Genomic DNA, 18,522 nt, shown 5'->3' on the forward strand with positions numbered 1-18,522 from the left:
AGGCAAAGCTAGAGAAATACCATCCCACATCACAATCATTTCTCATATTACTGTGTTCAAGGGTAACTTAACAGACTCAGCAAAGATTTCAAACAAGAAATCTACCCAAGAAATTGTAAAGCAATGAATTATATTGAATATTTATAATAACAGTAGCTACCACTTATTGAGTACACTTTAGAGATTATATCATTTAATGAAAACTGGGGAAAGAAAACCAAACCACCAAAAACTTAAAAGAGTAAGAGATGATGAATTTAACACGATACCAATCAAAACTCCAGCAGGCTTTACCACCACCCCACCCCAGCCCCCAGCAAAATGAGCTGATTTTAAAATTCATATGGAAATATACAGAGTGAAGGCAATCTGGAAGAACTAAGTAAGAGAATTTACACTACGAAATATCAAGATCTAAAATATAGCTATTGTAACAAAGAGAGTGTTAATATAGGAATAAAAGTAGACAAATTGATCAACAGAACAGCATCCAAACTCAGATTCACACATGTGAGTTCACTTGACTGAACACTAAGGCAACACTTCGGTGCAGTGGAGAAAAAATGCTCTTTTCAATAAAAGACCGTATCAATCGGACATCCTTATATTTTGAGCCCCACTCTCTCACCAAGGGGGAAAAAAAATCTATTCTAGATAGACTGTAGATCTAAATGTAAAAGGTAAGCTTTTAGAAGAAACCACAGAACATCTTCATGACCTTGGAATAGCTAAAGCTTTCTTAAACAGGACAAAGCAACTGCTAACCAGAAAGAAAAATCTGATAAATTGGATTATAATGAGGAATTTCTCTTCACTGAAAGCACCATTAAGAGACTGAAAAGATTAAAATGTTCTAAAATTTATTTATGGTGATGGTACAACACTGAACTGCATACTTGAAATGGATGAATTTTATGATATGCAAAATTTATCTCAATTTTTTTAAGGAATTAAATTTAAAAGAAAAAAGGCAACCCACAAAGTGAGAGATTGATTATATATCCAGAACTTTAAAAAACAAACAAACAAACACTCACTTCAAATCAATAAGGAAAGCAAACACACACACACCCTCCCTGAAAAAAGGTGAAACACTTATACGAGCACTTCACAAAAGAAAATATCCAAATTAAGTTAAAAAATGAAAATTCAACCAAAGTGCTGTCATCTGGAGACAACCATTTGCTTTGGAACACAGGTTGAAAACTATAGATATATAAAAGAAAACTGTCTGAAGCATGCTCTCCAGTAGAACTGCTTTTCACATATGTCATAGATATCTTTCCATGTCACTGTAGACCTTTATTTTCATTTTTAATGCCAACAGTTTACATCATCACATAATTTATTTACTCAATCAGGTTAAGTAATGAACATTTAAACTTTTTACTGTCACATGCAACACTGCAATTAATCTTCATGCCTACTTTGAGTAATTGCCTCTTTCGATCAAATTCCTAGGATTGCTGAATCCATGAGAATGTGTATTTAATAAATGGATGTCTGAACAGAATTTAATTTCCTTTGTTTAATCATTTCTTTTCATCAGAATAGACTTCATATGACAAGTTATTAAATCTAATGGTCAATTCTCATTGCTCATATTTCTGTACCTATCAACAAGATTGAGCATTCCCCCCTTCATGATATACTTCAATCACATGGCTTCTGGGGCTCTGCATTCACCTAGTTCATTCACCTACCACAAGAAACGTTAAAGATTTTCAGACAGAAGAAAAATGAAACCAGAAGAAAACTTGATTCTAATGAAGGGATGCAGAGATAAATGAAGAGAAAAATGGTAAAAATAACAGTTTTTATAAAATAATTTTTTTCCTTTTTCAATTTCTTTAAAATCTGATTGACTACCTAAGAAGTTCAAAATGCTGCTGAATGATATTAAACAAACCACAAATAAATGGAAAGGCATCTTTTAGCCATGAATTTCAAGACTTAATATTGTTAAGATGACAATACTACCCAAAGCAATCTACAGATTCAATGCAATCCCTATCAAAATTCCAACAGTGTTTTGCAGATATAGGAAAGCCCATCCTAAAATTCATACAGAATCTCAAGGGACCCCAAATAGCCAAAGTAATCTTGAAAAACAACATTGGCAGCCTCACACTTTCTGATTTCAAAACTTACTACAAAGCTGTAGTACTCGAAACAGCAATGGTACTGGCATAAAGACAGACATACAGACCAATTACAGTAGAGAGCCCAGAAATAAATCCTCACATACAAGGTCAAATGATTTTTTTTTTTTTTTTTTTTTTTTGCAGTACGCTGGCCTCTCACTGTGGTGGCCTCTACCGTTGCGGACCACAGGCTCCGGATGCGCAGGCTCAGTGGTCATGGCTCACGGGCCCAGCCGCTCTGCGGCATGTGGGATCCTCCCGGACCGGGGCACGAACCCGTGTCCCCCGCATCGGCAGGCGGACTCTCAACCATTGCGCCACCAGGAAGCCCAGTCAAATGATTTTTGACAAAGGTACCAAGATCATTCTATGGGGAAAGAACAGTCTTCTCAACAAACACTATTGGAAAAACTGATATACACATGCCAAAGAATAAAGTTGGGCCCTTACCTGGTAACATATATAAAATTAACTCAAAATGGGTCAAAGATCCAAATGTAAGAGCCAAAACTACAAAGCTCTTAGAAGAAAAGATAAAGGAAAGGCTTCATGACATTGGATTTGGCAATGATTTCTTGCACATGACTCCAAAAGCACAGGCAACAAACGTAAAAATACATAAGTCAGACTATATCAAAATTTAAAACTGCTGTGCATCAAAGAGTACAATCAACAGAGTGAAAAGGCAACCTACGAAGTGGGAAAAAATATTTGCAAGTCATATATCTGATAAGGGATTAAGATCCAGAATATATAAAGAACTCCTACAACTAGACAGCAAAAACAAACAAACAAACTGATTCAAAATGGGCAAAAGACTTGAATAGACACTTCTCCAAGAAGATATACTAATGGCCAAAAAGCTTATGAAAAGATACTCAACATCACTACTGATTAAGGAAATGCCAATCAAAACCACTATGAGATATCACCTCACACCTATCAGAATGACTACTATCAAAAAATCAGAAAATAACAAGTGCTGACAAGGATGTGGAGAAACTGGAACCCTTGTACGTTGCTGATAGGAATGTAAAATGGTATAGCTGCTATGGATAACTGAATGGTGGTTCCTCAAAAAATTAAAAATAGAATTACCACATGATCCAGCAAGACCACTTCTGGGTCTATATCCAAAAGAATTAAAAGAAGGGTCTCAAAGAAATATTTATACACTTATATTCATATAGCAGCATTATTCACAATAGTCAAAAGGTGGAAACAAACCAAATGTCCATTGAAGAATGAAATGCTAAACAAAATATGGTATAAATATGCAATAGAATATTATTCAGCCTTAAGAAGAAAGGAAATTCTTATACATGCTATAACATGGATGAATCTTAAGGACATTATGCTAAGTGAAATAAGTCAGTTATAAAAAGACAAATACTGTACGATTCCACTTATGTGCAGTATTTAGAGCAGTCAGTCATAGAAACAGAAAGTAGAATGGCTGTTCCTGCTTTGCCAGGGGAAATGAGAAGTGGTTATTTAATGAATAGGAAAAAGTTCTCAAGATTGGTTGCAATGCATAACATTGTATAACGTTACTGAACTATATATACTTAAAGTTAAAAATGGTAAAATGTATACTGTGTGTATTTTACCACAATTTTTAAAAAACCTTTTTAATTGTTGACTGAAAATGACTTTACCAATATTTTCTTTCAGTTTTACTGAGATATAACTGACATATAGCAATGGGTAAGTTTAAGTGTACAGCATAATGAGTTGACTTATATACATCATGAAATGATTACCACAATAAGTTTAGTGAAAATCCATCATCTCATACAAAATAAAGGAAAAAGAAAAAATATTTTTTCCTTGTGACGAGAACTCTTAGGATTTACTCTCTTAACAACTTTCATATATAACATACAGCAGTGTTAATTATATTAATCATGTTATAATTACATTCCTAGTACTTATTTATCTTATAACTGGCAGTTTGTACCTTTTGACCACGTTCTCCCTCTCCATACCCCTGCCTCTGGTAACCACAAATCTGATCATGTTTTCTGTAAGTTTGTTTGTTTTTAAGTATAACTGACCTACAACACTAAAAATAAATAAATAAACAGCTTCTGAAGTTATGCATTTACACACATACATATGACTCAGTAGTTAAAGCAAAAATAATAACAACATATCATGGAGTTTATAGCCTTTGTAGAAATAAAATGTAAGACAACAATAGCACCAAGGAGGGGAGGAAGGAAGGGGAAGTATTGAATGTATAGATGTAAGTTCTTTCTTCCACATGTGTGAAGCAGTATCTTATCATTTCAAGACAGGCTGTGACAAGTTAAAGGCATGAATTGTAAACCATACAACAACCATTAGAAAAAAAATTAAGCAAAAGAGGTTTAACTAATAAGCCAATGGTAAAGATGAAAATGGAATCACTCAAAAACTAAATCCAAAAGAAGGCAGAAAAAAAGTGTAAAAAGGGAATAAAGAGCAGGTGGGACAAATAGAAAACAAATAACAGGGGTAGATTTAACACCAAACATCTTAATAGCTAGTTAAATGTAAGTGGTCAAAAAAAACCCAATTAAAAGACAGAGATTGTGGAATTGGAGATAACTATATGCTATCTACAAGAAACCCATTTTAAACACAAAGGAACACTGGCTAAACCTAAAAGGACAGAAAAAGATAAATAACATCCAATGACTGACTAATCAAAGGACATCTAAAGTGGCTATGTTATTATTGGACAAAATAGATTTTAGAACAAGGAGTGTAACCAGGGATGAAGTGACATATTTTCATAATGTTAAAGGGATCAATTTATTAAAACAATATAATGATCCTAAATGTATATGCCCTTGGCTAACAGTTTTAAAATACATGTGGGGGAGAAAACAATAACATACTCAAAGGAGAAAAAGACAAATCCAAATTTTTATTTGGACACTTCAACACTCCTCTCTTAGTTATGCATACAAGTAGACAGAAAAGAGTAAAGATATGGAGGACGTGAATAACACCATCAGCTAACTTAACCTGACATTTATACAGCACTCTACCCAACAAGGGAACACATTCTTTCCAAGTACAGACCAAACGTTCAACAAGATAAATGCTATTCTAGGCCATAAAACAGGTTTCAATAAATTTAAAAGGACTGAAATCATGCAAAATATGTACTTAGATGACAAAGAATTAATCCAAAATTAATCTAATAGAAAATCCCTAAATGTCTGGAAATTAAACAATGCATTACTAAACAACACATGGGTCAAAAAAGAAATCACAAGGAAAATTAGAAAATACTGTGAACTAAATGAAAACGAAAACTCAACATATTAAACATTGTGGGATATAACTAAAGTGGTGCTTAGAGAGACTGACAGCATTAAATGCATGTATTAGAAAAGAAAAAAATGGTCTTCAAAGCAATAATCTAAGCTTCCACCATAAAAAAAATAGAAAATTAGTGAATTAAACCCAAAATAAGCAGCAGGAAGGAAATAATAAAGATGAGATCCAAAATTTGTACACTAGAAAATAGAAAAACAATAAGGAAAAAAATCAGTGAAACCAAAAGTTATGTCTTTGAAACAATCAACAAAATTGACAAACTTCTAGCTAGACTGATAAGGAGAAAATTGTATAAGAATCATTTCCGGGCTTCCCTGGTGGCGCAGTGGTTGAGAGTCTGCCTGCCGATGCAGGGGACACGGGTTGGGGACACGGGTTCGTGCCCCGGTCCGGGAAGATCCCACATGCCGCGGAGCGGCTGGGCCTGTGAGCCATGGCCGCTGAGCCTGCGCGTCCAGAGCCTGTGCTCCGCAACGGGAGAGGCCACAACAGTGAGAGGCCCGTGTACCGCAACCCCCCCCCCAAAAAAGAATCATTTCCAATCTCAGAAATAAAAGTGGGAACATGAATACAGATCCTATAAACATTAAAGGAAAACAAGGGAATATTACAAATATGTACTAATATATTCCACAACTCAGATGAAAGGGACAAAGTCCTTATAAGATACACAAATACTCACGAAGAAGAAATGGAAAACCTCAATAGCCCTATAGCTATCAAAGAAACTGGTTTCAGTCGTGAATCTTACTTAGTATTTAAGGAAGAAATAGTATCAATTCTATATAAACTCTTCCAAAAAGCAGATGAAAAGGGAACATCCCCAACTATATATATATTTTGTTTGTTTTTTGCGGTATGCGGGCCTCTCACAGTTGTGGCCTCTCCCGTTGCAGAGCACAGGTTCCGGACGTGCAGGCTCAGCGGCCATGGCTCACGGGCCTACCTGCTCCGCGGCATGTGGAATCTTCCCGGACCGGGGCACGAACCTGTGACCCCTGCATCGGCAGGCGGACTCTCAACCACTGCACCATCAGGGAAGCCCCCCAACTGTATTTTGAGGTCAGATTACCTTGATAACAAACATCTACCAATGACCAGTCCCTTCCATCAGGAAACTTGCACAAGCCTCTTAGATAGCCTCATCCACCAGAGGGCAGACAGCAGAAGCAAGAAGAACTACAATCTTCCAGCCTGTGGAGCAAAAACCACATTCACAAAAAGACAGACCAGATGAAAAGGCAGAGGGATATGTACCAGAGGAAGGAACAAGATAAAACCCTAGAAGAACTAAATGAAGTGGAGATAGGCAACCTTCCAGAAAAAGAATTCAGAATAATGATAGTGAAGATGATCCAGGACCTCGGAAAAAGAATGGAGGCAAAGATCAAGAAGATGCAAGAAATGTTTAACAAAGATCTAGAAGAATTAAAGAACACACAAACAAAGATGAACAATACAATAACTGAAATGAGAAACACACTAGAAGGAATCAATAGCAGAATAACTGAGGCAGAAGAACGGATAAGTGACCTGGAAGACAGAATGGTGGAATTCACTGCTGCAGAACAGAATAAAGAAAAAAGAATGAAAAGAAATGAAGACAGCCTAAGAGACCTCTGGGACAACATTAAACTCAACAACATTTGCATTATAGGGGTCCCAGAAGGAGAAGAGAGAGAGAAAGGACCTGAGAAAACATTTGAGGAGATTATAGTTGAAAACTTCCCTAATATGGGAAAGGAAATAGCCACCCAAGTCCAGGAAGTGCAGAGTCCCATACAGAATAAACCCAAGGAGAAACACGCTGAGACACACAGTAATCAAACTGGCAAAAATTAAAGACAAAGAAAAATTATTGAAAGCAGCAAGGGATAAACGACAAAAAACGTACAAGGGAACTCCCATAAGGTTAACAGCTTATTTCTCAGCAGAAACTCTACAAGTCAGAAGGGAGTGGCATGATATATTTAAAGTGATGAAAGGGAAGAACCTACAACCAAGATTACTCTACCTGGCAAGGGTCTCATTCAGATTCGATGGAGAAATCAAAAGCTTTACAGACAAGCAAAAGCTGAGAGAATTCTGCACCACCCAACCAGCTCTATAACAAATGCTAAAGGAACTTCTCTAAGTGGTAAACACAAGAGAAGAAAAGAACCTACAAAAACAAATCCAAAACAATTTAAGAAAATGGTCATAGGAACATACATATCGATAATTACCTTAAAAGTGAATGGATTAAATGCTTCGACCAAAAGACATGGGCTTGCTGAATGAATACAAAAACAAGACCCATATATATGCTGTCTACAAGAGACCCACTTCAGACCTAGGGACACATACAGACTGAAAGTGAGGGGATGGAAAAAGATATTCCATGCAAATGGAAATCAAAAAAAGAGCTGGAGGAGCAATACTCATATCAGATAAAATAGACTTTAAAATGAAGAATGTTACAAGAGATAAAGAAGGACACTACATAATGATCAAGGGATCAATCCAAGAAGATATAACAATTATAAATATATATGCACCCAACATAGGAGCACCTCAATACATAAGGCAACTGCTAACAGCTATCAAGGAGGAAATCGACAGTAACACAATAATAGTGGGGGATTTTAACACCTCACTTACACCAATGGACAGACCATCCAAAATGAAAATAAATAAGGAAACACAAGCTTTAAATGACACAATAGACCAGATAGATTTAATTGATATTTATAGGACATTCCATCCAAAAACAACAGATTACACTTTCTTCTCCAGTGCGCACGGAACATTCTCCAGGATAGATCACATCTTGGGTCACAAATCAAGCCTCAGTAAATTTAAGAAAACTGAAATCATATCAAACATCTTTTCTGACCATAATGCTATGAAATTAGAAATGAATTACGGGGGGCTTCCCTGGTGGCGCAGTGGTTGAGAATCTGCCTGCTAATGCAGGGGACACGGGTTCGAGTCCTGGTCTGGGAGGATCCCACATGGCGCGGAGCAACTGGGCCCATGAGCCACAATTACTGAGCCTGCACGTCTGGAGCCTGTGCTCTGCAACAAGAGAGGCTGCCACAGTGAGAGGCCCACGCACCGCGATGAAGAGTGGCCCCTGCTTGCCACAACTAGAGAAAGCCCTTGCACAGAAATGAAGATGCAACACAGCAAAAAATAAATTAATTAATAAACTCCTACCCCCAACATCTTCCAAAAAAAAAAAAAAAGAAATGAATCACAGGGAAAAAAACGTAAAAAACAGAAACACACGGAGGCTAAACAATACGTGACTAAATAACCAGGAGATCACTGAAGATACCAAAGAAGAAATCAAAAAATACCTAGAGACAAATGACAATGAAAACACAATGATCCAAAAGCTATGGGATGCGGCAAAAGCAGTTCTAATACGTAAGTTTATAGCTATACAAGCCTACCCCAAGAAACAAGAAAAATCTCAAATAAACAATCTAACCTTACACCTAAAGGAACTAGAGAAAGAAGAACAAACAAAACCCAAAGTTAGCAGAAATCATAAAGAGCAGAGCAGAAATAAATGAAATAGAAACAAAGAAAATAATGGCAAAGATCAATAAAACTAAAAGCTGGTTCTTTGAGAAGATAAACAAAATTGATAAACCATTAGCCAGACTCATCAAGAAAGAGAGAGAGGACTCAAATCAATAAAATTAGAAATGAAAAAGGAGAAGTTACAACAGACACTGCAGAAATACAAAGCATCCTAAGAGACTACTACAACCAACTCTATGCCAATAAAACAGACAACCTGGAAGAAATGGACAAATTCTTAGAAATGCACAACCTGCCAAGACTGAACCAGGAAGAAATAGAAAATATGAACAGACCAATCATAAGTAATGAAATTGAAACTGTGATTAAAAATCTTCCAACAAACAAAAGTCCAGGACCAGATGGCTTCCCAGGTGAATTCTATCAAACATTTAGAGAAGAGCTAACACCCATCCTTCTCAAACTCTTCCAAAAAAATGCAGAGGAAGGAACACTCCCAAACTCATTCTATGAGGCCACCATCACCCTGCTAGCAACACCAGACAAAGATACTACAAAAAAATTAATATACAGACCAATACCACTGATGAATATTGATGCAAAAATCCTCAACAAAATACTAGCAAGCAGAATCCAACAACACATTAAAGGGATCATACAACATGATCAAGTGAGATTTATCCCAGGGACGCAAGGATTCTTCAATATACAGAAATCAATCAATGTGATACACTATATTAACAAATTGAAGAAGAAAAACCATATGATCATCTCAATAGATGGAGAAAAAGCTTTTGACAAAAGTCAACACCCATTTATGATAAAAACTCTCCAGAAAGTGGGCATAGAGGGAACCTACCTCAACATAATAAAGGCCATATACAACAAACCCACAGCAAACATCATTCTCAATGGTGAAAAACTGAAAGCATTTCCTCTAAGATCAGGAACAAGACAAGGATGTCCACTCTTGCCACAATGATTCAACATAGTTTTGGAAGTCCTAGCCATGGCAATCAGAGAAGAAAAAGAAATAAAAGGACTACAAATTGTAAAAGAAGAAGTAAAACTGTCACTGTTTGTGGATGACATACTATACAGAGAATCCTGAAGCTGCCACCAGAAAACTACTAGAGCTCATCAATGAATCTGGCAAAGTTGCAGGATACAAAATTAATGCACAGAAGTCTCTTGCATTCCTATACACTAATGATGAAAAATCTGTAGGAGAAATTAAGGGAACACTCCCATTTACCACTGCAACAAAAAGAATAAAATACCTAGGAATAAACCTACCTAGGGAAACAAAAGACCTGTATGCAGAAAACTATAAGACACTGATGAAAGAAATTAAAGATGATATAAACAGATGGAGAGATATACCAAGTTCTTGGATTGGAAGAATCAATATTGTGAAAATGACTGTACTACCCAAAGCAATCTACAGATTCAATGCAATCCCTATCAAATTACCAATGGCATTTTTTTACAGAAGTAGAACAAAAAATCTTAAAATTTGTATGGAGATACAAAAGACCCCAAATAGCCAAAGTGGTCTTGAGGAAAAAAAACCGAGCTGGAGGAATCAGACTCCCTGACTTCAGACTATACTACGAAGCTACAGTAATCAAGACAATATGGTACTGTCACAAAAACAGAAATATAGATCAATGGAACAGGATAGAAAGCCCAGAGATAAACCCACGCACCTATGGTCAACTAATCTATGACAAAGGAGGCAAGGATATACAATGGAGAAAAGACAGTCTCTTCAATAAGTGGTGCTGGGAAAACTGGACAGCTACATGTTAAAGAATGGAATTAGAACACTCCCTAACACCATACACAAAAATAAACTCAAAATGGATTAGAGACCTAAATGTAAGACAAGATACTATAAAACTCTTAGAGGAAAACACAGGAAGAACACTCTTTGACATAAATCACAGCCAGATCTTTTTTGGTCCACTTCCTAGAGTAATGGAAATAAAAACAAAAATAAACAAATGGGACCTAATGAAATTTCAAAGTTTTTGCACAGCTAAGGAAACCATAAACAAGACAAAAAGACAATCCTCAGAATGGGAAAAAATATTTGCAAATGAATCAATGGACAAAGGATTAATCTCCAAAATATATAAACAGCTCATGCAGCTCAATATTAAAAAAACAAACAACCCAATCCAAAAATGGGCAGAAGACTTAAATAGACATTTCTCCAAAGAAGACATACAGATGGCCAAGAAGCACATGAAAAGCTGCTCAACACCACTAATTATTAGAGAAATGCAAATCAAAACTACAATGAGGTATCACGTTACACTAGTTAGAATGGGCATCATCAGAAAATCTACAAACAACAAATGCTGGAGAGGGTGTGGAGAAAAGGGAACCCTCTTGCATTGTTGGTGGGAATGTAAGTTGATACAGCCGCTATGGAGAACAGTATGGAGGTTCCTTAAAAAAACTAAACATAGGGCTTCCCTGGTGGCGCAGTGGTTGAGAGTTCGCCTGCCGATGCAGGGGACACGGGTTCGTGCCCTGGTCTGGGAAGATCCCACATGCCGCGGAGCGGCTAGGCCCATGAGCCATGGCCGCTGAGCTTGCGCGTCCGGAGCCTGTGCTCCGCAAAGGGAGACGCCACAACCGTGAGAGGCCTGCATACCGCAACAACAACAAAAAACTAAACACAGAATTACCATATGACTCAGCAATCACACTACTGGGCATATACCCAGGGAAAACCATAATTCAAAAAGACACATGCACCCCAATGTTCACTGCAGCACTATTTACAATAGCCACATCATGGAAGCAACCTAAATGCCCATCGACAGACGAATGGATAAAGAAGGTGTGGTACATATATACAATGGAATATTACTTAGCCATAAAAAGGAACAAAATGGGGTCATTTGTAAGAGGTGGATGGATCTAGAGACTGTCATACAGAGTGAAGTAAGTCAGAAAGAGAAAAACAAATATCATATATTAACGTATATATGTGGAATCTAGAAAAATGGTACAGATGAACCGTTTTGCAGCAGAAATTGAGACACAGATGTAGAGAACAAACGTATGGGCACCAAGGGGGGTAAAGCGGTGGGGGGCGGTTGGGGTATGATGAATTGGGAGATTGGGATTGACATGTATACACTGATGTGTATAAAATGGATGGCTAATAAGAACCTGTATAAGAAAATAAATAAAATTCGAAAAAAAAACTATCAATATCACAAGAAAAAGAAAAAAAAAGACCAGTACATGATTGTTGTAGATATTATACTACATTCATCTGAACTGGAAACTTAAAATTGGTGAATTTTATTATATATAAACTACACATGAAAAAAGTTAGCTTTTAAAAAAAATTAATTGCTACACAAAAACAAAAACTTTCCCACAAAGCAAACTCAAGCCCTAAATGTCTTTACTGATAAATACTATCAAACATTTAAGGAAGAAATAACAGTAATCTTTCCCAAACTCTTTTTAGATATAGAGAGGTTAATTCATTTTATTAGGCTAATCATAATGCTAAAACCTGAGAAAAGACATTATCAAAAAAGGAAGTATTGACCAATTACCTTCAGGTAAAAAGATTAAAATACCCTCAACCGAATATTAACAGATCAAATATAAAATTATATAAAAATGATAATACCTCATGATCAGCTGGGGCTTTCCCAGAATTAAAGATTAGCTGAACATTCAAAAAAATCAGTGTGATACACCATATTAAGAGAATAAGAAAAGTTATATGATGATTTCAATAGATGCATTTAGGGCATATAACAAAATTCAAAATACACTCATGATTAAAAACTCTCACGTAACTTCCTCAATGTGATAAAGGACATATATTTTTAAAACCTATAGCTAATATCATACTTAATGGTCAAAAATGAAACACTTTCCACTGTACTCAAAACAAAAGTAGAATATCCATTGTCACACTTCTATTCAATACAGATTTCACTAGTTATAGCCAGTGCAAAAAGTCAAGAAAAGAAATAAAAAGCATAAATATCAGAAAGCATCCAGATGGCATGAGTACCTAGACAGAAAATCTGAAGAGTGTACAAAACAAAACAAGTAGAATATGCAATGTTGGCAAAGTCACAGGATAAAAAAAATAAAAAGAACGAACGAAGCTACACAAAACTCAAGCCCTCAGCATAAGCAGAAGGAATAGAAAATAAGCAGAAAAAGAAATACTTAGATCCTAGGATGCCCATATGTTCCTACCATAAGCCTTCATGAAGAGCAAGAGTAGTCCAGGATAACTGTGCAAAAGAAAAAAAAGAGGGAAACAAGCAGCAGACTGAAGACTGACATAAAATCCCATTAAGTGTGAAAATACTGAGAAAGAGTTTTGATAGGTCAGAGTTGATTACAAATTTGGGACTCAAAAGAGGATTCGAGATGCAAAGAAATAGTCTTCCAGGCACCACTCTTTAAGGAAAAAAAGTGTAAAAGGAAAGGCAAACAGAGGGAGCACTTCAACTTGATAAAGAACATCTACAAAAAACCCATAGCTGACATCATACCTAATGGTAAAAAACTTGAAGTTTTCATGCTAAGGAACAATGCAAGGATGTCCCCTCTCATCACTGTTTTTCAACATTGTAGTGGGAGTCCTAGCTAATGCAATATGACACAACAAGGAAATAAAAAGAATACATATCGGGAAGGAAGAAAACTATCTTTGTTCACAGATGCCATCATCATCTATGTAGAAAAAACAACAACAAAAATGACCCCCAAACTCCTGGAACTAGTAATCAATTGTAGCAAGGTTGCAGAATGCAAGGTTAATATAAAGTCAATCACATTTCATATATACCAGCAATGAACAAGTGGAATTTAAAATTAAGAATACATTACCATTTACATTAGGACCCCATCAAAATGAAGTATTTAGGTATAAAGTTAACAAAATATGCATAAGATCTATACGAGGAAAACTATAAAACTCTGACGAAAGATATTAAAGAACGAAATAAAGGAGATATTCCAAGTTCATAGATGGTAAGACTCATTATTGTCAAGATGTCAGTTCTTCCCACCTTGATCTAAATATTCAATGCAATCCCAATCAAAATTCCAGCAAGTTATTTTATGACTCTCAAACAAGCTAATTCTCAAGTTTACATGAAGAGGTAAAAGATCTAGAATGGAGAACACAATGTTAAAGGAACAGAAGAAAGTCAAAGAACTGACACTTCCTAACTTCAGGAATTACTATAAAGTAACACTAATCAAGATAGTGTGTGGTATTGCTGAAAGAACAGACAAACAGATCAAGAAAACAGGAGAGCCCAGAAACAGACCCATATAATCAGCTGATCTTTGACAGAGAAGCAAAGGTGATATAATGGAGCAAAGATAATCTTTTCAACAAACGGTACTGGAATAACATAGGAGAAAATCTAGGTGACCTTGGGTATAGCGATGACTTTTTAGATACAACACCAAAGGCACAGCCCATGAAAGAAATAATTGACAAGCTGGACTTCATTAAAATTAAAAACTTCTGCTCTGTGAAAGACAATATCAAAAGAGAATTTAAAAAAAAAAGAGAGAGAGAGAGAAGCCACAGATCTGAAGAAAATATTTTCAAAAGACAAATCTGATAAAGGATGTTAGCCAAAATAATACAAAAAAAACCCCTTAAAACTTAATAATAAGATGAACAACGCAAATTTTTAAATGGGCAAGACATGAACGGACACCTCACCAAAGAATATACACAAATGGCAGTAAGCATATGAAAAGATGTTCACTTCATATGTCATCATATATCAAATTAAAACAATAGATACCACTACACACCTATCAGAATGGCCAAAATACAAAACATGGACAACACCAAATGCTGGTGAGGATATGGAGCAACAGGAATTCTCATTCACTACTTATGGGAATGCAAAATGGTACAGCTACTTTGGAAATTCAGCAGTTTCTTACAAAACTAAACATACTCTTATCCGATCCAGCAATCACGCTTTTCGGTATTTACCCAAATAAATTGAAAATTTATGTCCACACAAAAACCTGCTCAGTGATGTTTACAGTGGCTTTATTGATAATAGCCAAAATTTGGAAGCAACCAGGATGTCCTTCCGTAGGTGAATGGATAAACTGTGATATAGCCAGACAATAAAATATTATTTGGCACTAAACAGAAAGGAGCTTTCAAGCCATAAAAAGACATGAAGGAAACTCAGATAAGTATTACTAAGTGAAAAAAGCCAATGTGAAATGGCTACATACTATACGATTCCCGTTATACGACATTCTGGAAAAGGTAAAACTATGGAGACAGTAAAAATAATAGTGGTTGCCAGGGGTTAGGAGGAGAGAGGGAAGAATAGGCAGGGCACAGAGGATTTTTAGGGCAGTGCAACTATTCTGTATGACACTATAATGGTAGATTCATGTTATTATACATGTGTCAAAACCGATGATGATGTAGGTCCATGGATTGTAACAAATATACCACTCGGGTGCAGGATGTCAATAGTGGGGGAGGTTGCGCCTGTGTAAGGACAAGAGATATATGGGTACGCAACAGCCTGAGGTAGGGAAGATGCGTTAGTCGGGGGAAGGTTCTAGAAAAGTGGCGGCAGTGGCTCAAGCGGCAGTGGCAGCAGCACCGCGTCGCGAGTGGAGGTGCTCCTAGCGATGCTGTTTCCCGAGCTGCGGCAGTTCTCACTAGAGCGCCAGAATGCGTCCGGTTCGTGTTCGTCCGCGGAGATCTCTCTCATCTCGCTCGGCTGCGGCCAATCGCGCTGAAGCAACTGAGTCCGCGATGGAGAGAGAAAAGGAACAATTCCGTAAACTCTTTATTGTGGCTTGAGCTTTGAAACTACAGAAGAAAGTATGAGGAACTACTACGAGCAATGGGGAAAACTTACAGACTGTGTGGTAATGAGGGATCCTGCAAGCAAAAGATCAAGAGGATTTGGTTTTGTAACTTTTTCATCCATGGCTGAGGTTGATGCCGCCATGGCTGCAAGACCTCATTCAATTGATGGGACAGTAGTTGAGCCAAAACGTGCTGTTGCAAGAGAGGACTCTGGAAAGCCAGGGGCTCATGTCACTGTGAAGAAGCTATCTGTAGATGGAATTAAAGAAGATACTGAGGAACATCATCTTAGAGATTACTTTGAGGAATATGGAAAAATTGAGACCATTGAGATAATTACGGATAGGCAGTCTGGAAAGAAAAGAGGCTTTGGGTTTGTTACTTTTGATGACTGTGATCCTGTGGATAAGACTGTGTCGCAGAAATACCATACTATCAATGGTCATAATGCAGAAGTAAGAAAGGCTTTCTTTGTCTAGACAAGAAATGCAAGAAGTCCAAAGTTCTAGAAGTGGAAGAGGAGGCCACTTTGGTTCTGGAGATTCTCGTGGTGATGGTGGCAGAAATTTTGGACCAGGACCAGGAAGTAACTTCAGAGGAGGATCTGATGGATATGGAAGTGGTCGTGGATTTGGGGATGGCTATAATGGGTATGGAGGAGGGCCCGGAGGTGGGAATTTTGAAGGTAGCCCTGGTTATGGAGGAGGAAGAGGAGGATATGGTGGTGGAGGACCTGGATATGGCAACCAGGGTGGGGGCTACGGAGGTGGTTATGACAACTATGGAGGAGGAAATTATGGAAGTGGAAATTATAACCAGCAACCTTCTAACTACGAAGAGTTGAGACTTTGGTGGTAGCAGGAACATGGGGGACCATATGGTGGAGGAAGTGGGGGTTATGGAGGGAGAAGCCAATATTGAGCTTCTTCCTATTTACCATGGGCTTCACTGTATAAATAGGAGAGGATGAGAGCCCAGAGGTAGCAGAACAGCTTCAGGTTACCGAACTAACAATGTTAAGGAAACTCTTTTCTCAGCCATGCATAAATATGCAGTGATATGGCAGAAGACACCAGAGCAGATGCAGAGAACCATTTTGTGAATGGATTGGATTATTTAATAACATTACCTCACTGTACAGGAAGGATTGTAAAAAAAAAAAAAAAAAAACACCTTTGAGACAGTTTCTTAGCTTTTTAATTGTTGTTTCTTTCTAGTGGTCTTTTTAAGAGTATAGAAGCATTCCTTCTTTGATAACGTTAAATTTGTAAGTTTCAGGTAACATGTGAAACCTTTTTTAAGATTTTTCTCAACGTTTTGAAAAGCTACTAGCCAGGATCATGGTGTAATAAGACATAACGTTTATCCTTTAAAAAAAATTTAAGTCCGTGTGTAGAGTTAAGAAGCTGTTGTACCTTTACGATTTCATAAAATAATTCTAAAGGAAAAAAAAAGAGAGAGAGATGGGAACTGGGAACCGTCTATATTTTCCACTCAGTTCCAGGATAAAACTGCTCTAAAAAATTAAGTTTATTAATTTTAGAAAAAAAAAAAAAGGAAAGGAAAAGCCAGTTGTCTTTTGGAAACCATACAATTAAGGGAAGAAGAAATGGCAGGGGAGATATTTTAAGATCCTGCAAGATTAAAGAATTTTTTGAAACATTCAAAGGATGCAAACAAAGCCCTTCCTCCTCGATCTCCTGCTCCCCACCCCAAAACAAGACACCCAGTAAAGAAACTATGTTTTGGGGACTTCCCTGGCAGTCCAGTCGTTAAGACTCCGTGCTTCCATTGAAGGGGACACGGGTTCGATCCCTGGTCTGGGAAATAAGATCCCACATGCTGTGTGGCGCAGCCAAAAAAAAAAAAACAAAGAAAGAAACTATGTTTTGTTACACTGACAGAAGATGTTCTTAAACTAGGACTCATAAAATTAACCTCAAACTGCCAGTCCTGCCCCCCAATATGAAGGGACATAAGCAAATCTTCATCTACACACACACAAAAATTCAGCTAATGAAATCCCCACACATAAAAGAAGAAAGGACAGGGAGGGGCAGAAGAAAATGAAAACCTCAAATCAGTCTCTCCTAACTGAGGTTCTACAAGATAATTAAGCCCTACTGAGAGTGATTTTGGTAATTGTTCACTTGATTTTCCTAGGGATAGTACATAGATACTATCATTCTAGTTATACATAAGAAAAGTAAACTTATTATATACTACGTATGCCTTAGTGCATTATGGCATATTGCGCTTATGGAATGTGCCTGAAAAGAGTACTCCAAACTGAACTCAATATGCTGAAACAAATATATGATGTTATTTTTTAAATGCCTTGAATCAGAATGTCAAAACTCAAGAAGGAAAACATACCAAAAGCAGAAAGAAATGAAACAAGATTTAACTCAGTAAAGAAATAAAAACAAGATTATAATAGAAATGAAAGTAAATTACAATGCCCCCAAAATGATAAGCTCAAATGAAAAATGTAATAATAGGCATTAAAGAAAAGCAGGAAAATAATCTAAGAGAACGAAAGTGAGATAAAGAAAGAAACAAAACAGGACAGAGAAGTAGCTGAAATCGAAGAAAAAGAGGAAGGCTTTCAGGGACAGACCCCTCCCCAATATCCTCTGCTTT

The 18,522-nt window shown here is 36.9% G+C and overlaps 1 protein-coding gene and 1 pseudogene across 8 annotated transcripts in view; one reads left to right on the plus strand and one right to left on the minus strand.

The window, feature by feature from the left end:
- Positions 1-18,522, minus strand: part of FBXW11 (F-box and WD repeat domain containing 11) — a 132,409-nt gene that overhangs the window by 56,125 nt on the left and 57,762 nt on the right. The gene's annotated exons all lie outside the window — the stretch shown is intronic.
- Positions 15,689-17,282, plus strand: LOC309820729 (heterogeneous nuclear ribonucleoproteins A2/B1-like; annotated as a pseudogene). Its single transcript has one exon. The product of its transcript is annotated as a heterogeneous nuclear ribonucleoproteins A2/B1-like (transcript).

This window comes from Grampus griseus (assembly GCF_964374135.1).
Source record: "Grampus griseus genome assembly, chromosome: 3".
NCBI classification, from domain to species: domain Eukaryota; kingdom Metazoa; phylum Chordata; class Mammalia; order Artiodactyla; family Delphinidae; genus Grampus; species Grampus griseus.